A 25,840-nucleotide genomic window follows, 5' to 3' on the forward strand; every position below is an offset into this window, starting at 1 on the left:
TTTAGTGCTGACTAGGATTCTGGCCTGTGTGAATCATTCTGCCAAACTAGAATACCGTAGTAGCTCTTCTTTGCTTAAATGCTGCTGAGGAGCTTAACAGTTGTTCAGTGTGAGGGGGGAAACCTCACTGTTGTGTTAAATTTGTTGCTTTCTGTCTTAAGGACACTGCTGCATTTCTGCAGAATAAAATCCCATCATTCACCTTTTCATCGTGATTTGTCATTCAAACCTTGTGATGCATCCTTTCCCACATAATTGAACAAATAGAAACACACCAGTATTTGCATTTTGTCAACTGCATGAAAAGCAGCCTGCTTACGGGCATAATGTGCTGAGGCAATAACCGTCAAAAAGCTCCTATTGCTGTACTCCGGATGGCACAAGTGGTTGACCACTTAGTGAGGAGTTTCCTCTCCCTGTTTTAATAGTAATAAATATTTATTAAGCACTTAAAATTCTACTGAGCACTGGAAAAAGAATAGACAAGTCCCTGCCAGGATGGCTTATAACCTGAACAAATAGAAGGAGGAAGAAGGAAGGAAAGAGGAAAACAATCGTATTCCAGTCCATTAAAGTCTAACAATGACAGAAACACTGGCAGCAGATGAAGAGAGTTCTATAAGAGGAGGGACCTAAGTAGCACTCGTCTCAGACAAGGCTGATACAGAGAATCTCACGGTCCCACCTCTCAGTTGTAAGCCAAAAGTTGAGCTTCAAAGGTATCTAAGATAGGCAGTGGACCAATATTCCTCATATTAACATAACATAAGAACAGCCCTGCTGGATCAAGCCCAAGGCTTATCTACTCCAGCATCCTGATTCACACAGTGGCCCACCAGATGCCTCTAGGAAGCTCACAGGCAAAAGCTGAGAGCATGCCCTCTCTCCTGCTATTAGAGGCATCTTGCTTCTTAGGATGCAGGTGGCCTATAGCCCTCAGACTAATAGCCACTGTAGACCTGTCCTCCAGGAATTTATTGAAACCCTTCTTAAAGCCATCAAGGCTGATGGCTGTCACCACATCTTGTGGCAGAGAATTCCATAGGTTAAATATGTGTTGTGTGGGGAAAGTACTTCATTTTGTCAGTCCTAAATTTCTTGGCAATCAGTTTCATGGGATGTCCCCTGGTTTGAGAGTTATGAGAGAGGGAGAAAAATTACTCTCTATCAACTCTCTCCATGCCATGCATGACTTTATAGATTTCTAGTATAAAGTCTTTCTGAGGGAAGGTAGGATGCCTCCTAGTCTTAAGGAGGCAATTATTAGACCGCTTCTGAAGAAGCCTACCTTGGATCCGTCAGAGCTGAGTAACTACAGGCCTGTCTCCAAACTTCCGTGGCTGGACAAGGTAATTGAGAGGGTGGTGGCCTCCCAGCTCCAGAAAGTCTTGGAAGAAACTCTTGACCCATTTCAAACTGGCTTTCGGGTGGCTATGGGGTGGAGACTGCCTTGGTCGGCCTGATGCATGATCTCCAACTGGGGATTGACAGAGGAAGTGTGACTCTGTTGGTCCTTTTGAACCTCTCAGCAGTTTTCGATACTATAGACCATAGAATCCTTCTGGAGCGTCTGAGGGGGTTGGGAGTGAGAGCATTGCTTTGAAGTGGTTCCTCTCTTACCACTCAAGCAGGTTCCAGATGGTGTCCCTTGCAGACGGTTGTTCTTCAGAATCTGAACTTTTGTATGGTGTCCCTCAGGGCTCTGTTTAACAATTACATGAAACCACTGGGAGATTTGGTGCAGGGTTCTATCAGTATGCTGATGACACCCAAATCTATTTCTCCATGTCAGCATCATCGGGAGAGGGCATAACCTCCCTAAATGCCTGCCTGGAGGCAGTAATGGGCTGGATGAGGGATAACAAACTGAGACTGAATCCAGATAAGACGGAGGTACTCATTGTGTGGAGTCAAAACTCAAGAGACTATTTTGATCTGCCTGTTCTGGATGGGGTCACACTCCCCAGAAGGAACAGGTACGCAGTCTCAGGGTGCTTCTGGATCCAAGTCTCTCCCTGGTGTCCCAGGTTGAGGCAATGGCCAGAGGTGCCTTCTATTAGGGATCTGCACAAAACTGGTTTGCCCGGTTCGGTTCAAATTCGAACCAGGTTCGAACCAGGAGGGGATGGTTTGGTTTTGGTTTTGCTCGAAGCTCCCCCTGGTTCAGTTCAAATTCAAACTGTTTCAAACCGGTTCAAACTGGTTACAACCAATTCATACATCAAAAATGTGTAGGGTGGTAGCTGGCACCGAGGGGTACCTACCACCCAAACCCCAAAGCAATCGGACACTCGTACAATTTTTAATGAATTTTTGAAAATTATTTTTATTTTTTTCTCATAGGGTATAATGGGACTAGAACCAGACCATTATTCCCTATTGTTCCAAGGCAATCGAACACTCCTCTGATTATTGGTAAATTTTAAAATTATTTTGGAATTCCTCATAGAGAATAATGAGGATTGCAGCAAATATGTAGCTTCACTTCAGGGAGAAAGGGGTGTCCTAGAGTGGAGTGTGGTGGGTGGTAGTTCCCAAGGTGGGCAAGGAAGCTATCAGAATTATATGAAAGGAATTGTGCAAAGGGCTGATTTTTAAGTGATTTTTGAAGTTTACGCGACTTTAAGGTTTTTCTCCATAAAGAAGCATGGAGGTGTCAGCAAATGTATACCTTCACGTCAGGGGGAAAGGGGTGTCCAAGAGCAGAGTGTGGTGGGTGGTAGTGCCCAAGGGGGGCAAGGAAGCTATCGGAATTATTTGAAAGGCATTGGGCAAAGGGCTGATTTTTAAGTGATTTTTGAAGTTTATGTGTCTTTAAGGTTAGCAGATGAGAGTGGATTCATGGTTTGTCATTGAAAATCTAATACACTACCAAAGAATCTACACTCACAACACTTCAGAAACAACAAAACCCAGTACCCCATGGGTTAGCAACACATGGGGGTAGTTGGCACCCTCGCTCTGGGCCACCACAGCACTCCCCAAGTAAAGTTATGGGGCTGCTGAAACCTCCATTCTTCCCTATGGAGAAAAACCACTTGTGGGGTGCTGAGGTGGCCAAGAGTTAGTGGTGGTCTAGAGCAAAGAGGGTGCCAACCACCCCCATGTGTTGCTAACCCATGGGGTACTGGGTTTTGTTGTTTCTGAAGTGTTCTGAGTGTAGATTCTTTAGTAGCATATAAGATTTTCAATGACAAACCATGAATCCACTCTCATCTGCTAACCTTAAAGATGCATAAACTTCAAAAATCACTTAAAGATCAGCCCCTTGCCTAAATCCTTTCAAATAATCCTGATATTTTCCTTACCCACACTGGGAACTACCACCCACCACACTCCGCTCTAGGACACCCCTTTCCCCGTGACATGAAGCTATACATTTGCTGCAATCTTCATTATTCCCTACGAGGAATTCAAAAATAATTTTAAAATTCACCAATAATCAGAGGAGTGTCCAATTGCCTTGGGGCTTTGTGGGTGGTAGGAACCCCTGTTTGTCTACCATCCACCCCATTTTTGTGCCCCTAGGTGCTCCACAATAGGGGATATGGGCTGGTTTGTGTCCCATTATACTCTATGAGAAAAATAATTGAAAATATATTTCAAATATTCATAAAAAATCGTAGGAGTGTCTGATTGCTTCAGGGTTTGGGTGGTTGTTGGCACAATAAAGAATAATGGGCTGGTTCAAGTCCCATTATACCCTATGAGAAAGAATACAAATATTTTTCAAAAATTCATTAAAAATCGTACGAGTGTCCGATTGCTTTGGGGTTTGGGTGGTAGGTACCCCTTGGTACCCGCTACCACCCCACCCACTTTTGGAGGTCTGAACCAGTTCAAACCGGTTCTAACCTGTTCGAATTGAACCACCCCTGGTTTGGTTTGAATTCGAACCTGCAATTCAAACCTGATGGCTGGTTCGGTTCGAATTTGAACCTTGAAACCACCGTGGTTTGAATTCAAACCAGTTCAAATTCAAACCGGTTTGCATATCCCTACCTTCTCTCAGCTTTGGTTGATACGCCAGCTGCGTCCGTTTCTTGAGATAGATGATGATGATGATGATGATGATGATGATGATGATGATGATGATTACATTCATATCCTGCTTTTCCTCCAAGGAACCCAGAGTCGTGTACTACATACTTGTGTTTTCTCCTCACAACAACCCTGTGAAGTAGGTTAGGCTGAGAGAGACATGACTGGCCCAGAGTCACCCAGCTAGTATCATGGCTGATTGGAGATTTGAACCCGGGTCTCCCCAGTCCTAGTCCAGCACTCTAAACACTACATCACGCTGGCTCTCTCAGAACAGTGGTACATCTGCTGGTAACCTCCAGACTGGATTACTACATTGCGCTGTATGTGGGGCTGCCCTTGTACATAGTCCGGAAAGTATAGTTTGTCCAGAATGCAGCAGCCAGACTGGTCTCTGAGTCATCTAGGAGAGACCATATTACTCCCGTACTGAAGGAGTTACACACATTTCCGGTCAAAACACAAGCTGTTGGTCATAACCTATAAAGCCCTGAACAACTTGGGCCCTGGGTATTTAAGAGAACGTGTTCATCATGAACCCCACCTCCCATTGAGATCATCAGGAGAGATCCGTCTGCATTTGCCACCGGCTCGTCTGGCGGCTACTCAGGGATGGGCCTTCTCTGTTGCTGCCCTGAGGCTAGTGAAATAAGAGCCTCCCCATCTCTGTCAACTTTTTAAAAGTCTTTAAAGATGCATCTGTTCATCCAGACTTTTAACTGATATTGTTTTGATTGTTTTGATGTTGTTTTTAGAATATTGTTTTACAAATTTTAAATTGTTGTGTTTTAAAAACAATTTTAACTAATGTTTTACTTTTGTTTTTATCTTGTTGTAAACTGCCCAGAGACGTAAGTTTTGGGCGGTATAAAAATATTTTAAATAAATAAATAGTATGTCACACCTCAGTCACCTTTTTTCTAAACTGAAAAGCCTCAGGTGTTGTAGCCTTGCCTCGTAAGGGATGTGCTCCAGGCCCCTGATCACCTTGGTTGCCCTCTTATGCACCTTCTCCAGTTCTGCAATGTCCGTTCTGAGGTATGGTGGCCAGAGATATGGTGACCATTAAACGCCTCTGTTCTGAAACCCATGTTCAGATCAAGGAATCCTCTTCAGCAGGGGCAGAACCACTATTGAACAGATGGGTCCTAAGAACATGGGTCGTGGCTATGGAGGAGCCACCACTGCGCACCTCCTGGTGCCTGTCTGGAGGATGGCAAGCACAGACATTGCTTTCCCTCCACCTCTTCTTCCACTACCTGCTGCTTTTCGGCCTCTCTGAGTCCACCTGAGCTAAGGAGGATGAAGCAGCAAGCACCCTGCCCCTGACCTTGCCCTGGCCATGGTGCCAAACAGTTTATTGGCATAGCCACAGACTCAGGGAGGCGTCCATTAGGGCACATGCCAGGAGCCTGCTGGGTGCCCACTGGGATCAGCTATTCAGCTCAGTGGGCAGAGGTGAAGATGGGAGGGGCAGCCTGCCTGCTTGCCTGCCAGCTGGAGCGAGCTGCTCGGCACCAGCAGGTGAAGGCTGGCAGCGAAAAAGGCAGAAGGCAGGAGGGAGCCTGACTGCCTGCTCCAGCAAGCTGTTTCATGATGGCGGGAGAAGGCAGGAGGTGGGAGGAGCAACAGAGAAGTGAAGAAGGCGAGCCTTTCAGGCAGGTAAGGTGGGAAGTGGAGAATGTCCCCTCAAATGGAAAAAGTCCCCTCAAAAGTCCTTTTGGATGCTGCCATTAAAAAAACAAGGAGGGCCCTCTGTTCAGTTATTGAACACAGTCCCCTTCCCATTTTCTTACTGCTTTTCAGTACTTTGTATGTACCAAATGCAATTGTTTGACTGCATTGAAAGAGGTAGTAGGTGTAAAATGTGAATGTAGGAACATAGGAAACTGCCGTATACTGAGTCAAACCATTGATCTATCTAGCTCAGTATTGTCTTCACAGACTGGCAGTGGCTTCTCCAAGGTTGCAGGCAGGAATCTCTCTCAGCCCTCTCTTGGAGGTGCTGCCAGGGAGGGAACTTGGAACCTTCTGCTCTTCCCAGAGCAGCTCCATCCCCTGAGGGGAATCTCTTTCAGTGCTCACACTTCTAGTCTCCCTTTCATATACAACCAGGGCAGACCCTGCTTAGCTCAGGGGACAAGTCATGCTTGCTACCACAAGACCAGCTCAGCCCAGGCCTGCACTACATAAGGCCCGGGGCAGGATCTGGCCCACGGGCAACTTTTTGCTGGCCCCAGGTAAGAATATCCTTTTGCCACTTGTGGCAAAATTAAGTGGCTGACATGATGCACAGCTTACAGCCTCCATAATAGTCCATCCCAGGGCTACTGTGGACAATAAAGGTAGCCCTATGCTGCTTTGACACAGTGACTGTGAAGGCTGCCTTTTAAGAGGTTACCCCATTATCATGAATTGCGAAGCCTGAGGAAATGCAGCTCACCCAATTGTTGCTTCAAAACAGCATCAGGGCTGCCGAAGAAGTTATTTCTGCCACTTCTGCTGGGAGGTAGAGCTCCCAGAAGTTATTTCTGCCACTTCTGCTGGGAGGTAGAGCACAGACTGAATTTTCTCTGGGGAGGGGTTCCACTGGGGCAATCACAGAGAAGGCCCTGTCTCACATGCACTGCAGCTTAGGGGTGTTCACAAAACTGGATTTGCTGGTTTGGCTCAAATCTGGACCAGATTCAAGCGGACCCTACCTGGCTCTGTTTAGGCCAGTTGGTTGTTTACCCAATTTGAATGCAAACCAAGTCAGCTCGACCATTTCAAAGCTATACTGTTAAAAGGGAATCGAGTGAGCAGGCTTTCTTCCTGAACTGGGCCAAAACTGGTCCGGGCTACTCAGGGGGAGGCTGTTGAGGTGGAGGAGAGGTTCCCCCACCACTGCTGCCCCCACTGTGGCTGCCTAGAGGACATGGGGGCTTTTCAACATATAGAGGGAGCAGGAGGGGAATAAAAATGTACTTAAAAGTATGAGCCGCAGTTGTGGCAGGGGCAATTCCCCCCTACCCCCTCCAGCCTCTCCCTGAGTAGCCAGACCCAATTCGGGCCTCTGCGCAGGTGTGGTGGTTATGCATTCATGCCATTTTAGTGACCTCCACGCAGGCATAGTGCCTCAAACCGGCCCTGAACCAGGCAGGGCTACTCAGGGGGATGCTAGTATATAAATATGTGCAGTAGTAGTAGTAGTAGGAGAACAATGTAATCGTTCGGACAATGGTTTTTCCCGTGAATCTCTATGGATGCAAAAGCTGGCCTTTGAAGAAGCAAGATAGAAAAAACATTGACGCTTTTGAACTTTGGTGCTGGAGAAGATTTTTGAGGATACCATGGACAGCGAGGAAAACAAACAAATGGTTCATAGAACAAATCAATCCAGAATTTTCACTCGAGGCACAAATGACCAGGCTCAAACTAGCATACTTCAGACACATTATGCGAAAACCCAGCTCTCTTGAGAAGTCCATAATGCTGGGAAAAGTTGAAGGAAAGAGAAGAAGATGATGACCAGCAGCAAGGTGGATGTACACAATTACAAAAGCAATGAATGCACCACTGGGAGAGCCTAAATACCAAGTTGAAGACAGATCATCCTGGACAGAATCTATCTATGTGGTCGCTAAGAGTCGACTCCGACTTGACAGCACTTAATCAATCAATCAATCAATCAATCAATCAATAGTAGTAGTATAGTAGTAGTAGTGGGGGTAGGAGCTTCTGCCACAGCTCATACTTGTAAGTATAGTTTTACTCCCCTCCTGCCCCTTCTGTGTAGAGAAGAGCACTCCCTGTCCCTGCCTGTACTTGTAAAGGGGTATTCTCACCAGATTCCCCTTTACCAGAATAGCCCCAAGCTGACTCAGTTCAAACTGGGCCCGGTTTCATTCGAACACAGACCAGCCAAGGCCTCTCCGATTTGACTCCAAAACTATTGAGCCGAACTGGCTTGATGTTGAGTTCGGCTCAAACCGAGCTAGCTCACACGCCCTTACAACAGCTGAGATTCAGTGGGCATCAGCATGTACAGCAGGGCCCTCTCAGCAGATTGAATCAGGAGGGTAGATTCCCACAGGGGAAAAAATAGTCCTTTAAGTAGCTGGGGACCTGGTCATTTAGAGGCTAAAAGTTTTAACTAGCACCGTGAATTACATCCAGAAACAGACTGGCAAACTGTGCAAGCTCCTTAGGGTGAGTGTAATATGTGCACAGAGAGCAATAAATATTCAGCCATGATACTAGCTGGGTGACTCTGGGCCAGTCATGTCTCTCTCAGCCTAACCTACTTCACTGGGTTGTTGTGAAAGAGAAACTCAAGTATGTAGTACACCGCTCTGGGCTCCTTGGAGGAAAAGCGGGATATAAATGTAAAATGATGATGATGATGATGATGATGATGATGATGATATTTAACAATGGCTAACAACTGGGAAAACTCATCTCATCATGAAAGACCCAGCAAAAGGTGCAGTTCCAAGTAATTATAGACCGATAACCTGCCTGCCAACCATGTTCAAATTATTAAATGGAATAATAGCAGATGAAGTGATGCAACACTTATTAACTAACAAACAGCTTCCAGTTGAACAGAAAGGAAATTGCCCGAACACCAGAGGCACAAAAGACCAGCTGCTGATTGACAAAATGATTTTAGGAAATTGCAAGAGAAGAAAAACTAAGTGTTGCATGGATTGACTACAAGAAGGCCTTCGATTCATTGCCTCACACATGGATACTAAAATGTTTAGAAACAACTGGTGTCAGCAAAAACATTCAGATATTTAGAAAAAAAGCAATGAGCATGTGGAGTACACAATTAACAATCAATGGCGAGACACTTGGACAGGTTAGCATTAGAAGAGGCATTTTCCAAGGGGACTCACTATCCCCTCTGTTGTTTGTAATCGCCATGACCCCACTTTCAGAAATACTAAAAAAAAACAGGCCTCGGATACCAAACATCTAAAACATCAAGTCAAATCAACCATCTGCTGTACATGGGCGATCTGAAGTTGTATGGAAAGTCCCAGTCAGAAATCGAATCACTGCTAAACACTGTCCGTATATTCAGTAGCGATATAGCAATGGAGTTTGGACTAGACAAGTGTGCTGCATTAATAATGAACAGAGGGGAAATAACAAAAACAGAAGGAATAGAACTACCCAATGGAAGCAAGATCAAGAACCTGGAAGTGAAAGAACATTACAAATACTTGGGCATTCTTCAGGTTGATAACATTGCACAAACTGAAGTTAAAAAAAAAATGGAAGTGAATACATCAGGAGAGTTAGAAAAATCCTCAAGTCCAAACTCAATGGCGGGAACACCATACAAGCCATAAACAACTGGGCTTTACCTGTTTTCAGATAGACTGCAGGAATAATAGACTGGACCCAGGCAGAGCTAGAGACGCTAGATCGTAAGACCAGGAAAATCATGACCATCAGTCATACTCTGCACCCCCGCAGTAGGCTATACCTCCCTCGCAGCTCAGGTGGAAGAGGAATGCTGCAAGTCCATCAAACAGTAGAGGTGGAGAAAAGAGGCCTTGAAGAATATATCAAGAACAGTGAAGAAGATGCACTTCAAATGGTCAATAACGAGAAATTATTCAACACCAATGAAAGAAATGGAGAAATAAGCCACTGCATGGTCAATATTTGCACAGTATAAGTGGAAAATCAGACATCACCAAGACCTGGCAATGGCTTAAGAATGGCAACTTGAAGAAAGAAACGGAGGGTTTAATACTGGCTGCACAAGAACAGGCACTAAGAACAAATGCAATAAGAACAAAAGTGGAAAAATCCACAACAAACAGCAAGTGCCGCCTTTGTAAAGAAGCAGATGAAACCGTGGACCACCTAATCAGCTGTTGTAAAAAGACTGCACAGACTGACTACAAACAAAGGCATGACAAGGTAGCAGGGATGATACACTGGAACATCTGCAAAAAATACAAGCTACTTGTAGCCAAGAATTGGTGGGACAATAAAATTGAAAAAGTGGTAGAAAATGAAGATGTTAAAATATTATGGGACTTCCGACTACAAACAGACAAACATCTGCCACACAATACACCAGATATAACTGTAGTCGAGAAGAAAGAAAAACAAGTCAAAATAATCGACATAGCAATACCAGGGGATAGCAGAATAGAAGAAAAAGAAACAGAAAAAAATAACCAAATACAAAGATCTACCAATTGAAATTGAAAGGCTGTGGCAGAAAAAGACCAAAATAATCCCAGTGGTCATCGGCGCCCTGGGTGCAGTTCCAAAACTCCTTGAAGAGCACCTCAGCACCATAGGGGCCCCAGAAATCACCATCAGCCAATTACAAAAAGCAGCTTTACTGGGAACAGCCTATATTTTGCGACGATATCTATAACCATTGACAATAAAATTCTGGCATCCCAGGTCCTTGGGAAGGACTCGATGTCTAGATAAAGCAAACCTGTCAATAACAACTGTCTGACTGTGTAAACAAGAAATAAATAATCATAATAACAACTTAACTGCCGCCTTCTGCACCATCTGCAGTTTCCAAATACTTTTCGAGGGCATCCCCACATTGGGCCACTGCAGTACTTTAACTGGGATGAGCACAAGGCATGGGTGACCATGGCCGAATCTGCCCTCTCAAGGAAGGGCCGCAGCTGGCACAGAAGCTGAAGCAGGGCAAATTATTCGTAGCCACCACTGCCACCTACTCTTCACGGAGCAAAGTTGGCTCCAGAAGAACTCCCAAGCACCACACCTGTCCCTTCATTGAGCATGCAATCCCATCCAGAACAGGCTGCCCCTGGTCAGCTCTCCTAGTAACCATCAGCACTTTCATCTTGTTCAGATTAAGCCTCATCTTGTTGGCTCACATCCAGCCCATGCCTCTCCAGCCCCCAATATAGGACTCTACTGCTTCCCAAGGATCTACTGACACAGAGGGATATTGCTGGATGTCATCTGCAAACTCATGACATTGCAGCCCAAATCTCCAGTCAACCTCGCCCAGGGGTCCTATGTAGATGCTAAATGTGTATGTGTACAAAATGTAGATGTTTTTCCCCCTAATGTGATCACTTTACACTTGTTTGCACTGAACTGCATTTGCCATTTTGTTTCCCATTGATCCAGTTTGGAGAGCTCCTTTTGTAGCTCTCTGCAATCCATTCTGGTTTTTACCACTCTGAATAGATTGGTGTCATCTGCAAACTTGGTCACCTCACAGGTTACTCATAAACCAAGTCAACAGAGATCCTTGGGGGACTCCACATCTTATTTCCCTCTATGGTGAAAATTGTCCATTTAACTGCCCCCTTGTGATTTAGGAGCCAAGAAAATGTTGCCTACTATTATCTCCACTATCACCACCATCAACGTATAGTAATAGTACTATTTTGTTGAGGAGAACTCAACAAAATTTCTCAAAGCGGTATACACAGAAAAATAAATAAGATGGTTTCTTGTCCCAAGAGGACTTATAGTCTGATAATTAATACAAGATAGCAGCACGAGCAACAACCACTGGAGAGATGCTTTGTTGGCTTAGCTATGCTACCACATCCTGCTTTTTTAAAGGGCTTTAGTTCAAAACAACATGCATCTCAGGAAGGTGTGCTGCAGCCTCATTTCCCTTTTGCAAATGTACCTACAGACAAAGCAGTTGCTTTGGAAGGTTGCAGAATGCACATGGTAAATAATGACTTGTAGGCCTAGGCAGATGGGCCGTTAACAGAACCAGGCCAGAACCTGGCAGGTGCTTGGAACTGGATGTAGTGAAGCTGCTTGGCTGGAAAACGGACTTGTTGGTGGAAACAATTACTTGGTCCTCTTGGGACTGACTTATGAGGGAAGGCAGTTCTAGACTTAGGCACAAGCTAAGTAAGCTACAGCTTAGGGCATCACATTATGAGGTGCCTCTGAATGAGGGGGGAAAGACTAAATTTCAAGTTTTAGATAATTGGTTGGCTTTCTCAAAGACCTCCTTTAATGCATAAAGCATAAAACATATTAAAGAAGAAATGAGGGAAGCTATGAAATTCATTGGCTATTGAGCACCGGTGTGTATTTTCACTTTCTCTCTTATTAGGAGATCTGTAATAGGATTGGTTGGTATGGGTACTGTAATAGGATTGGCTATTTGCTGTTAGTTGGCTGAGTCATGATGCTTAGATACTGTATGCTTCAACCACTAGTGCATAGCACTGAAGCTGCTGTGTTACGTTCAAGCTTTTGCTGGTTCTGGACATCTGTTTTCATGTTCTACGCATTAAAGGAGGTTTTGGAGAAAGCCTGTTGATTTTGTAGAAGGTGTATTTCATGGCCGTTATACTATCTTATTTGATAATTGACTGGAAAACAAAGAAAAAAGGAATTTGTTTTAATTGTATGTGATATTCAAAGTGTAGGTTGTATTGCTGCTTCAGTTTCATCATGCTGAGCTGTGTAACTGCTCTTGTGCCTTCTGTACATTACATGTTTTAATAAATGCTAAGTAAGAAATCATAACGTATTATCATTCAAATGTATTTCTAATGCAAGCAGGCTAATTGGAAGATAATTTTTTTTTGTTAGATTAGTTAGATTAGTTTTTCATTGCATCTTTGCCAAGTGTACAAATAAAGCTTTATTTCTATTTTCATTGTCCTTTTCATTAGAATAATAATATGTTTTGTAATGCTATGGCGCCATTTAAGCTTGACATAGATTAGGAGCTCAGCATGTCATAATCTGGCCCTGAGGGAAGGACCGTAGCTCAGTGGAGAGCATCTACTTTGCATGCAGAAAGGCCCAGGTTCAAGGCCTGGCATCTCCCCAAAGGGCTGGGAAATATCCATCTGAAACCCTGCAAGGCTGCTGCTAATCAGTGTAGTACTGAGCTAGGCTGGACCAATTGGTCCGGCAAGGTGCAAGGCAGCTTCCTGTGTGTATATATGCAATTCCTGCTAACTGAGCAAATTGACACCTTTTAAAGTATTTGAATAAGATGGCATAATGGTGATGACATACACAACTTCCAAATTCACAATCTTCTTTTTCAAAGACTTCTTTAATGTGTAAATACAACATACAAGCAGATGTTCAAAGATAGCAGGTGTTTCGATGTGACACATTAGCTCGAGTCCTATACAGTAGTAGCTGAAACATGCTCTTAAATACAATAACTCAACATCATGACTCAGCAAAACTGACTGCTAGGGAAGTGCGTGGAACCAGCGGGCCTCAACCCCCCTCCCCGGCTCGGTTTGGTGCCGGGGGGGTGGGATTTGTGAACTCTTTTTGTAAATGATTTTTTTTAAAAAAATCTTACTTCCTCTCAGGGAAGTTCCTGGAGGTGGTTTTGGATCCACGGAGGTTCCCCCTCTCCCCACCGGGCCACTTTATGGCCCCCTCTGGCTGGTTCAGCTGCTCTTCCGCCTGTTTTTGGTCTTCTCCCCTCGGCGTGGCAGCCATTTTGGAGGCCCGGGGTGGCCCGAGCCTTGCAGAGGATAATTGCGCAGGTGCGCAGCCTCCAAAATGGCCGCTGCGCCAAGGGGAGAAGGCTGGAAACCGGCCAAAGAGCAGCCAAACTGGCCGGAGGGCACCATAAAGAGAGCCGGTGCGGGGAGGGGGAACGTCCATGGACACACACGCCCCCACCACCTCCAGGAACTCCTTCGAGGAAGAGGAAGGTAAAAAATATTTTTATGTATTTTTTAAAAAAAAACCCTTCACGAACATTCACGAACTCCCCGGACAATCGGGGTGTATGTGTGTTCGGTCTGGGGTCAGACTGAACAGGGGATGATTCGGTTTGACCCTGAACCTTCGAACCAAACTGGCTCAACGTCAAACTTTTCAAACGTCGAACCTGTTCGCACATCCCTACTGACAGCAGTTAGCCAATCTTGTTACAGTGCCAATGTCAACCATTCCTGTTACAAACTCCCCAATGTCTCATAATAGGTCATTTTAAAGTAATGATTCTCTTATATTTAGCAGAGGAAGAGCAACTGTACCTATCCAACCCCAGCTCAGCACCCTTCCAATGGTTGTTGCTGGTGTGTCTACCTTGTATTAATTTTCTGACTGTGAGTACTTTTGGGACAAGAAACAATTTTATTTATTTTTCCAAAAACCAAAATGGATTACAGAGAGCTCCAAAGGGATCTCTCCAAACTGGGTGAATGCGTAGCAATTCTTGTAGGTCAGTTTGTAGGTGAGATCTACGACAACCTTTACACTTCACAGTGGAGCATAAGCAAAATGATCATAATCATAATACCGATTTGCTTCAGACAAAATGTTTGTGACACCTCAATTTCTGTTCCTGAAAACCAATTTACACTTTGAATGTTTTTTAAAATTATGCATGTTTTTAAAATTTGCATGTTTTTTAAAATTATTATTGATTTACACAGTCAGACAGGTGTTATAGACTGATTTGTTTTATCCAGACATCGAGTCCTTCCCAAGGACCTGGGATGGCTGATTCTGATGAGCCCCTGGTGGTGCAGTGGTAAAACTGCCGCCCTGTAACCAGAAGGTTACAAGTTCGATCCTGACCAGGGGCTCAAGGTTGACTCAGCTTTCCATCCTTCCGAGGTCGGTAAAATGAGTACCCAGAATGTTGGGGGGCAATATGCTAAATCATTGTAAACCGCTTAGAGAGCTTCCAGCTATAGAGCGGTATATAAATATAAGTGCTAGTGCTATTGCTATTGCTATTATTGTCAATTGTTATAGATATCGTCACAGAATATAGGCTGTTCCCAGTAAAGCTGCTTTTTGTAATTGGCTGATGGTGATTTCTGGGGCCCCTATGGTGTTGAGGTGCTCTTCAAGGTCTTTTGGAACTGCACCCAGGGCGCCAATGACCACTGGGATTATTTTGGTCTTTTTCTGCCACAGCCTTTCAATTTCAATTTGTAGATCTTTGTATTTGGTGATTTTTTCTATTTCTTTTTCTTCTATTCTGCTATCCCCTGGTATTGCTATGTCAATTATTTTGACTTGTTTTTCTTTCTTTCTTGACTACAGTGATATCTGGTGTATTGTGTGGCAGATGTTTGTCTGTTTGTAGTCAGAAGTCCCATAATATTTTTACATCTTCATTTTCTACCACTTTTTCAATTTTATGGTCCCACCAATTTTTGGCTACAGGTAGCTTGTATTCTTTGCAGATGTTCCAGTGTATCATCCCTGCTACCTTGTCATGCCTTTGTTTGTAGTCAGTCTGTGCGATCTTTTTACAACAGCTGATTAGGTGGTCCACGGTTTCATCTGCTTCTTTACAAAGGCGGCACTGGGCTGTTTGTTGTGGATTTTTCTAATCTTGCTCTTATTGCATTTGTTCTTATTGCCTGTTCTTGTGCAGCCAGTATTAAGCCCTCTGTTTCTTTCTTCAAGTAACCATTCTTAAGCCATTGCCAGGTCTTGGTGATGTCTGATTTTCCACTTATATTGTGCAAATATTGACCATGCAGTGGCTTATTTTTCCATTTTTCTGCTCGGTTCGTGACTTGTTCTTTCTTGTAGGCCTGCTTTCTTTCATTGGGGTTGAATAGTTTCGCATTATTGACCATTTGAAGTGCATCTTCTTCACTGTTCTTGATATATTCTTCAAGGCCTCTTTTCTCCTCCTCTACAGTTTGATGGACTTGCAGCATTCCTCTTCCACCTGAGCTGTGAGGGAGGTATAGCCTATCAACATCACTGCGGGGGTGCGGAGCATGATTGATGGTCATGATTTTCCTGGTCTTACGATCTAGCATCTCGAGCTCTGCCTGGGTCCAGTCTATTATTCCTGCAGTGTATCTGATAACAGGTAAAGCCCAGGTGTTTATGGCTTGTATGGTGTTCCCGCCATTGAGTTTGGACTTGAGGATTTTTCTAACTCTCCTGATGTATTATTCACTTCCAATTTTTCTTTTAACTTCAGTGTGTGCGATGTTATCAGCCTGGAGAATGCCCAAGTATTTGTAATGTTCTTTCTCTTCCAGGTTCTTGATCTTGCTTCCATTGGGCAGTTCTATTCCTTCTGTTTTTGTTATTTTCCCTCTGTTCATTATTAATGCAGCACACTTGTCTAGTCCAAACTCCATTGCTATATCGCTACTGAATATACGGACAGTGTTTAGCAGTGATTCGATTTCTGACTGGGACTTTCCATACAACTTCAGATCGTCCATGTACAGCAGATGGTTGATTTGACTTGATGTTTTAGATGTTTGGTATCCGAGGCCTATTTTTTTTAGTATTTCTGAAAGTGGGGTCATGGTGATTACAAACAACAGAGGGGATAGTGAGTCCCCTTGGAAAATGCCTCTTCTAATGCTAACCTGTCCAAGTGTCTCACCATTGATTGTTAACTGTGTACTCCACATGCTCTTTGTTTTTTTTCTAAATATCTGAATGTTTTTGCTGACACCAGTTGTTTCTAAACATTTTAGTATCCATGTGTGAGGCAATGAATCGAAGGCTTTCTTGTAGTCAATCCATACAACACTTAGATTGGTTTTTCTTCTCTTGCAATTTCCTAAAATCATTTTGTCAATCAGCAGCTGGTCTTTTGTGCCTCTGGTGTTCGGGCAATTTCCTTTCTGTTCAACTGGAAGCTGTTTGTTAGTTAATAAGTGTTGCATCACTTCATCTGCTATTATTCAAGTTAATAATTTGAACATGGTTGGCAGGCAGGTGATTGGTCTATAATTACTTGGAACTGCACCTTTTGCTGGGTCTTTCATGATGAGATGAGTGTTCCTAATTGTTAGCCATTGTTCAATATCACCTCCTTGCAGAATGTGATTGAACTGTTTTGATAGTTGTTTATTCAGGCTTGTTAGGTGTTTAAGCCAAAAGCCATGCAGTTCATCATCGTCTGGCGCAGACCAATTTTTAATTTTCTTTGCTCTTTCACTTATTAATTCTGGTGTTATTATTAGATCTTGCATTTGTTGGTTACATTTTTTGACCTCTTTCATCCAGCCTGCTTTTTTATTATAATCTATTGGATTGTCCTATAATTTCCCCCTGAATTGCACTGCTTCTTCTTTATTTGGTGTTTCTATGTTTCTTGCAGTTTCTCCTTCTATACTTTGGTAGAAACGTCTCTGATTCAACTGGAATTGGAGATTATGCCTGTGTTGTGTAATTCTGGCCTCATATCTGCTAATCTTCTTTGACACTGCTGTTATTTGCTGCTTTATTATTTCCAGGACTTCTCTAATTTTCCTTGAATCTACAGTGAGGGAAATAAGTATTTGATCCCCTGCTGATTTTGTCCGTTTGCCCTCTGACACAGAAATGACCAGGCTATAATTGGAATGGTAGGTTTATTGTAGCTGTGAGAGACAGAATAACAACAAACAAACCCTCAAAATCCCAGTGCCCAAAAGTCAGCGATGGATTTGCATTGTAGTGAGGGAAATAAGTATTCGATCCCTTCACAAAAGATGTCTTAGTACTTGGTGGCAAGACCCTTTTTGGCAATCACAGAGGTCAGACGTTTCTTGTAGTTGGCCACCAGATTTGCACACAACCCAGGAGTGATGTTGTCCCACTCCTCTTTGCAGATCCTCTCCAAGTCAGAAAGGTTTCGAGGCTGATGTTTGGCAACCCGAATCTTCAGCTCCCTCCACAGATTTTCTATGGGATTAAGGTCTGGAGACTGGCTGGGCCACTCCAGGACCTTCATGTGCTTCTTCTTGAGCCACTCCTTTGTTGCCTTGGCTGTGTGTTTTGGGTCATTGTCATGCTGGAATACCCATCCACCACCCATTCTCAATGCCCTGGCTGAGGGAAGGAGGTGCTCACCCAAGATCTGACGGTACATGGTCCCGTCCATCGTCCCTTTGATGCGGTGAAGGCGTCATGTCCCCTTAGCAGAAAAACACCCCCAAAGCATAATGTGTCCACCTCCATGTTTGACGGTGGGGATGGTGTTCTTGGGCTCATAGGCAGCATTCCCCCTCCTCCACACACGGCGAGTTGAGTTGATGCCAAAGAGCTCGATTTTGGTCTCATCTGACCACAACACTTTCACCCAGTTCTCCTCTGGATCATTCAGATGTGCATTGGCAAACTGCAGACGGGCCTGTACATGTGCTGCCTTGAGCAGGGGGACCTTGCAGGCACTGCAAGATTTCAGTCCTTCACGGCGTAGTGTGTTACCAATTGTTTTCTTGGTGACTATGGTTCCAGCTGCCCTGAGATCATTGACAAGTTCCCCCCGTGTCGTTCTGGGCTGCTTTGTCACCGTTCTCATGATCATTGCAACTCCACGAGGTGAGATCTTGCATGGAGCCCCAGACCGAGGGAGATTGACAGTTATTTTGTGTTTCTTCCATTTGCGAGTTATCGTGCCAACTGTAGTCACCTTCTCACCAAGCTGCTTGGCGATAGTCTTGTAGACCAGTCCAGCCTTGTGCAGGTCTACAACCTTGTCCCTGACATCCTTCGACAGCTCTTTGGTCTTGGGCATGGTGGTGAGTTTGGGAGCTGAGTGATTGCTTGCTTCTATGGACAGGTGTCTTTTATACAGGTACTGTAACAAGCTGGGATTAGGAGCACTCCCTTACAGAGGGTGTTCCTCATCTCAGCTCGTTACCTGCATATAGTGAAAAGACACCTGGGAGCCTGAAATCTTGATGGTTGATAGGGGATCGAATACTTATTTCCCTCACTACAATGCAAATCCATCGCTGACTTTTGGGCACTGGGCTTTTGAGGGTTTGTTTGTTGTTGTTCTGTCTCTCACAGCTACAATAAACCTACCATTCCAATTATAGCCTGGTCATTTCTGTGTCAGAGGGCAAATGGACAAAATCAGCAGGGGATCAAATACTTATTTCCCTCACTGTAGGTGGTATTTTTGGATCAGATACTGTTTGGTGTTTTCATTCTTCAGCTTCTTGTCTTTCATATCTTTCAATTTACTAGCTTCTGATCTAAGCCTGGAGATTTTATTTTCTAATCTAATCTTCCATTTAGGTGATGTAATGCTTTCTTTTTTTACAGGTCCACTTATCTTATATTCGAGCTCTTATGTTGTTATTGTTGCTGCACTGTACATTAGTTGGTTTGTTTCTTGCAAATTATTAGTTATTATTTCTGCAAGTGCAGCATTGACATCTTTTAATGCCTGAGCAAGTTGTTTTTTGGCAACTGTTTTTAGAGCTGGAAATCGAACCCTGGTGGTTGTTTGGTTCATGTGTTCAGTTATTTTTTGCTTTAGTTCTTGTTGCTTTTCTGTTAAATGGCATTTGGGTTTTTGAGATGAAGGCAAAGGGGTGGTTGCCTGGTTTTGATTTTGAAACAGTTCAGCAACAGTGGCATCCTCGATTTCCAACACCTCCTCCACCTGCGCCCGAGCAACTTCTTCAGTTGGTGGTAATTCTTCTTCCATATCTTGAGCCTGTATTGCTCTTTGCAGTTCTTCCAGCTCAACTCCTGTGAATACTTTATTTCTTATTATGAATCTTCTCTGGTCTGTTAGCCTTTGTTCTGTTATTTCTGTATCTGGATGCTTCTCTTTCCAAATTTGGTACATTCTTTTTAAATAACCTCTTCTAGTTGGACTAGACTTGTAATAGCAGATCATTATTTCCTTGTTGGCATTTTTCGTATATATTTTTCCGGTTAAGCGACGTTTCTTCCAGTAACTTTGCTGTCTTCAGCCCTGGTTGCTCAACTGAAGATCCTGAGTCCTGTTGCCCACTTGCCACCAGATGTCCAGGGACTATAGCACCTGGCGCGGTCCTTGTTGACCCGAGCGACGACCGAACCGGTATAGATTTATTAAAGTTACGTCTCACCATATTGTTGATGGGAGAGGCACTCTTTGTCTGGCTCCTCTGGTGAGACCTGTCCAGTATGGTTGGACCTCTGGCATAGCTCTCACCTTCCTCAGAGCACACAAGCCCCACAACCACGCCAAGGTAGTGCCTCACTGGGGGATGATGATGATGATGATGATGATGATCATTATATCCCGCTCTTCCTCCAAGGAGCCCAGATAAAGAGACATTAATCTCTTTGAAGGTCCCCCCCCCCGTACTCTGTAACTAAGAAACTGAAGACTGCAGCACATGGCAGACGAGGTAAGAACATAATAACATAAGAAAAGCCCTTCTGGATCAGGCCCAAGGCCTATCTAGTCCAGCATCCTGTTTCACACACTGGCCCACCAGATGCCTCTGGGAAGCCCACAAGCAGGAAGTGATGGCTTTCCTCTCTCCTACTGCTACTCCTCTGCAATTGGTATTCAGAGGCATCTTGCTACTGAGGCTGGAGGTGGCCTTTAGCCACCAGAGTAGTAGCGATTGATGGAACTGTCCTCCATGAATTTGTCTAAGCCTCTTAGACAAATTCTTCTTTTTGTAGTATAAGGCTTAAAGAAATGAGCATATATGCTGCCAGCATTACATATTACATCAAACATGCAATGAAAAGCATTTATGCCTGCTATTTTGAGTCTACCTACCATGCAAACTGGCCATTAAAAGGCTCGCTATGGCATGTTGATTCTAACAGAGGGATCCAAATGACTGATAATAACAGCTGGATAATGTGAAGAACTATTTTATGAGGAGAAAAACGTCATAAATTGAGCAATAAAGAGAATATGTTTTTCATTGCCTCTTCAGAATAAGCAGTCTCACGGGCCTCAGTAAAAAAGAAAGAAAATGTCTGAAGCTGCCAGACCAAAATATTGACAATAATGGATGTTGTGGAACATCTCTCCTGCTGTTACTGCCCTGCAACTGGTATTTAGAGGCATCTTGCCTCTGACACTGGAGGTGGCCTATAGCCACCAGCCTAGTAGCCATTGATAGATCTGTCCTCCACTTCATATGATCAATAATCATGAATGATTATAATGAGCATTAATATAATATTAATAAACCTCAGTATTATATTAATGATTTTTATAATTTATAATCATTATATAAATGGTGGCTGACTAGCTGCAGCCTTCCTTGCTCTATAAGGTTGCACCAGTATAGTGAGAGAACAGTCAGAACAGAACTTCCCAGCTAACTGCACTGAAGAAGCAGCAATTTTTGACACCCTCCCCTGCCCCAGGAAGCCCTCTATCCTTCCACCATATGTCCCTGAGGGTTGCACAGCCCACAGGGACATATTTTCAGATAGTGCAGAGAGGGCTTCCTGGGGAAGGGGTGGGTGTCAAAAAACTGTCACCGCCAGTTCTGCTAGGCTGGTCTCACTGCACCAGTTCATCCTTACTCTATATGCCAGCCAATAAGAGCATATTGACATGCTACAGAGAAGAATGCACACATCAGCTCTGGAGACAGCTCTAACATCTTTCTAGAGGAGGAATCCATACAATCAATTGGAATCCATACAGCCTAATTTGAATCAGTGCAACTAAAATGGAAAGGTGCATTTGTCTTCGGTACATTCTTGGAAGCTCTGGCAGAATACCATAATAAAGAATGGAAATGATAATATTGAAGCTGGCCTTTCCTTCTAAAAATGAGTGGTTGCTTTTGCTTATAAAACTGTAAATTAACTAAAGCCCTATTATGTCACATGTGCATACAGGTGTCTATAGCCAGGTACATGTTTTTGTATACATGACTGTATATGCGTTTATTTTAAAAGTGTACTTGGTACAGGCCCACTCAAATGCAGAGTAAAGATAGGAAGTGTTCTACTGCACATGCAGTGAGCATGTGTTAATAACTGTACATGCGAACAGATCAGTACAGTACTGTACTAACAGATGCTGTACTACCCTGCTCAGATGTTCTAGAAAGCAGGGATACTGTACTTGGTACAGCAACCCTGAGAATGTACATGGAGGCTTCACCCCCAACAAGAAATGTGCTAGAACCCCACCTCTGTTCTTCACACTTAAAGCATTTTTCTTGGAAAAAGGTTGATCCTCCCATTATCAGAACAGTGGGAGCATCTGATCAGAGCAGCATTCCAGATTGCAGGGAAGATCTCTCGAGGAATATGATTACTACCACTATGTATATACTCCTTTTCAACAAAAGTTTGCAAAACAGGAAGGAGGAGGAAGAGGAGGGGGAGAGGAGGAGGAGGAGGAGATGGTAGTGGTGGTGATGGTACCCTCTCTCCAAAGGACCCATAATCTAAAAAGAAGCACAAGGGAGGCAATGGAGTAGCGTTTGCATCTTCAGACAAGTACTAAGTGTTAAAAGGGGGCAGAGCTTTAGCACACATCATGGTGGGGCCGCTGGTGGAACTATAATTGAGTGGATGTGTTCCTTGAAGATGGACTGCTCAGTCCGGGGGCTACTTGCTTGCTGCCTCTCCCCACCAGTCCCCTGGGCTGCTGCTCCCCAGTCACCCCCACTTGCCTCCCCTCCCTTTAGACCACCATCTTCGTGGCAGCTCCTAAACCTCCAGGAAGCGGGAACTAAGGTTAGCCCGGCCACTGCACAGTATAAAGATGTCATGGCCCAGCAACAGCCACTGGGCTGTGATGTTTTATACTATGCAGCAGCCAGGGAAAGCTTAGGAAGTTGGCACAACTCCTGGAGGCTCAGGAGTCACCATATAGGAGGGGAAACAGGTGGAAGTGGTGGGGGCAGAGGCCCAGTGGTGGGGGAGAAAGGCAGCAGGTGATCCGTAGTGGAGGGAAGCAGATAGAGAGGAGGGGGCCACAGGTTCTGGGGGGAGGCAGAAAAACGGTATATGAGCGGAGGTGATGGCCACCAAATGTTGAACATGGGCCACCGCCAACACTGTTACACCACTTTGTACATGTATTGATCGTAATCTGTGAACAGGAGTCCTTTCTTCCATATACACAAGAAAGCACCTATACTAAGGTTTTGGTATAATATGGAATTTAGCTAAGCATAACTGATTTACTAACTATTTTTAAAAAATAGTTGTTAGTTTGGAAGCTTTAGCAACACTATTGTGGTGAGTTTGTGTCTTCCTTCTTGCACTTCTTTTTGAAACATTTGACCAAGCAGATTATTCTTATGCATTACCTTCTCCACACCATCCTGATCAGTTCTACAGCCAAGGTCTCTCCAGAGGCCTTATTCCAACAAGAGAATGAATAAATTGACTCTCCTTCCTGCCTATTACCAACAGCACACTACAAACCTGTCAGAAACCAAGGAAACTATTAGCACATGACAGCAGTGTCAGCCTACAAGCAATAAAAGCTTATAATATTTAAGTCTCTGTCATTTGTGTCAACATCAGCTGTGAAAGAGGCCAGAAATAGCTCTCAGATTCTCCAGACTTTGGTGCTGTTTGCAATTGAGATTGCATTGCTAAAGGAGGGAAAGCAAGGACAGTGAATGCTTTTGGCCTTTTGGGGTGCATTTTCCCCATCTGAATGGCTCACTGCCTCTGCCCAGTCTCCTCTCCTGTGACAGTACAAAGAAAGACCCCTTGCGCTTTTACATGACTGGGATAAAGAAGGGACAGCAGAGGCTAGAGGTTGGTTCATACCTGCATGTTAACTCCATGATTACTGACTCATTCACATATGCCAAGGGTTTTCAAATGTGGGTCCCCAGGTGTTGTTGGAATACAACTCCCATAACCCCCAGGCAGGCTATTGTGGCTGGAGATGATGGGCATTGAGGTTCATCAACATCTGGGGACTCACATTTGAAAATGCCCAGCATATGCAATTCATCATTTGATGCTACTGTTATCAAGCCAGTTAAGTAGGGTTGCATACTTGTCATGAGCCCCTGGTGGCGCAGTGGTAAAACTGCTGCCCTGTAACCAAAAGGTTACAAGTTCAATCCTGACCAGGGGCTCAAGGTTGACTCAGCCTTCCATCCTTCCAAGGTCGGTAAAATGAGTACCCAGAATGTTGGGGGCAATATGCTAAATCATTGTAAACCGCTTAGAGAGCTCTGGCTATAGAGCGGTATATAAATGTAAGTGCTATTGCTATTGCTATAAAAGATGTGGCCAGCTGACTGGGCAAATATTGATAACATATTGGCAAGGCATGCGAAAGCATTTTTAAAGCGTTAGCTGTATTCAAATAAAAACACTTTAATAATCAATCGGTTTGATACTTATGCTAATTACAAAAAAAAACCCAGCCTATTATGGGGGAAGAAATTAGTCTTACTCTTTTTTTAAAATGTGCACATTATTATAACTTGTACAATGTTAGGTAAGGTTTCATTGTACCGTTCTTTTAGACTATATTCACAATTAAAAATAAAAATAAAGCAAAGGAGCAGCAGCTACTAAAGAAAAGAGTCCGTTTTGAAACGGATTTATTCCAAGTAGGTAGCAGACCAGTTCTTCAGATTTCAACAGTATCAACTTCTTGGTTCCTGTAGCAAGACAGAGTCATGGATAGTCCTGAGGCAGTGACCTTTGGCACAGATGGCTGCTTGCATTCCAGCTCCTGATGCCTGTGCACTGATGGCTGCAGGTGGCCAAGAAGAGAAGCTTTGCTGAGCAACTACAATCCTGTTCTCCTGTTATGTTCAGTGCACAGACAATCTCATGTACAGCATCACTAATAGTGAGCCCACAAGCCTGCACCCATGCTGACACGCTCTGAAGACCTGCCCCTCACTGTCCAGGGTTACGGCTTTTGTCTCCAGAAACACTGTTGGAATTAATACTTTTAGCATTGTAGTAAGTTGAGGGTTTTTAAGGTGATCTTTCCGACCGTTATACTCATACCAAATATACTCATACCAAACCAAAACTTCTAAGGAACCTGAGCAGGGCTTTTTAAAATGTGCAACCGGGCACAATACCTGCGATTCCAAAAGCAGAGCAGGGTGAAGGTAACCAACAAACAATGTTTGGGCAAGTTTTTGTGGGAGAAGGTGATCCTGGAAGCATCCAGGTAGAATCATAGGTGAGAATAAGTGGTCCTTTGGATATCCTGGCCCTAGTATATTTAAGGCTTTATAGGTAAATATCAGCAATCTGGACTGAGTGTGGAAACCAACTGGTAACTAGTGAAGTTACCAAGTTCAAGGGAAATATCCTCCCTGCAGCCAGTTCTTGGTAAGATTCATGCTTACCAATCAGGTATTCTAAATCAGGTATTGCTTATGAACACTTGTCAAGGATCATGCTTATGAATACTTGTCAAGGGAAGCACCACAAAAAGGACATTGCAGTAGTCTAGCCTGGAAGTTACCAGGGTGTGGGTGCTGGTGGCGAGATCCCAGTTTCCCATTGACATGTGCATGTTTGCCAACAGTTCATTCCATGTCTTCTGCAAATAAAAGCTCAAAGCAGCTCACAATAAAAAATGCTGAAATAAAATAAAATGCCATAAAACAACAATCAATCATAAAAAGCAGTTTAAAACCTCAGTAAAAAGCAGCAGATAAAAGGAAATTAAAAGTCTCCACCTGCCACCACTTCACCTGCTTCCGCTGTCTCCTCCCATTTGAACAGCCCCCATTCGAAAAAGGGGCTCCTCTCCTCCTGATCTCATTTTCCTCTTCACCTCTTCACTTCTGAGCATGTGCATGCCCTGCTCCACTTCCTACCTTGTTTGTCACCAGGCTGACAATGAGAAGGGGAGAAAGCAGAAGAAGAAATGATGGAAGGGCATTAGCATACTGTAAGTACTCTATAAAGCATTTCTAGTATTCTTTCTACATCCCTTTCCACAGGATGTTGTAGAAGTTCTCAAATTCCCATGCTCATCTCCCCTTCCACTTCCTTCCCCTTCTCATTATCAACCCAGCAGCAAGCAGGAGAGGAGATGGAGGAGGGAATGCCTATCACACAATGGCTATCTCCATTGCAAAGGAGGCAGAGGTGAGTGTGTGTGTGCACGAGCATGCGCATGAAATCAAGCATT

The sequence above is a fragment of the Hemicordylus capensis genome, chromosome 2, assembly GCF_027244095.1.
Source record: "Hemicordylus capensis ecotype Gifberg chromosome 2, rHemCap1.1.pri, whole genome shotgun sequence".
NCBI lineage: Eukaryota > Metazoa > Chordata > Lepidosauria > Squamata > Cordylidae > Hemicordylus > Hemicordylus capensis.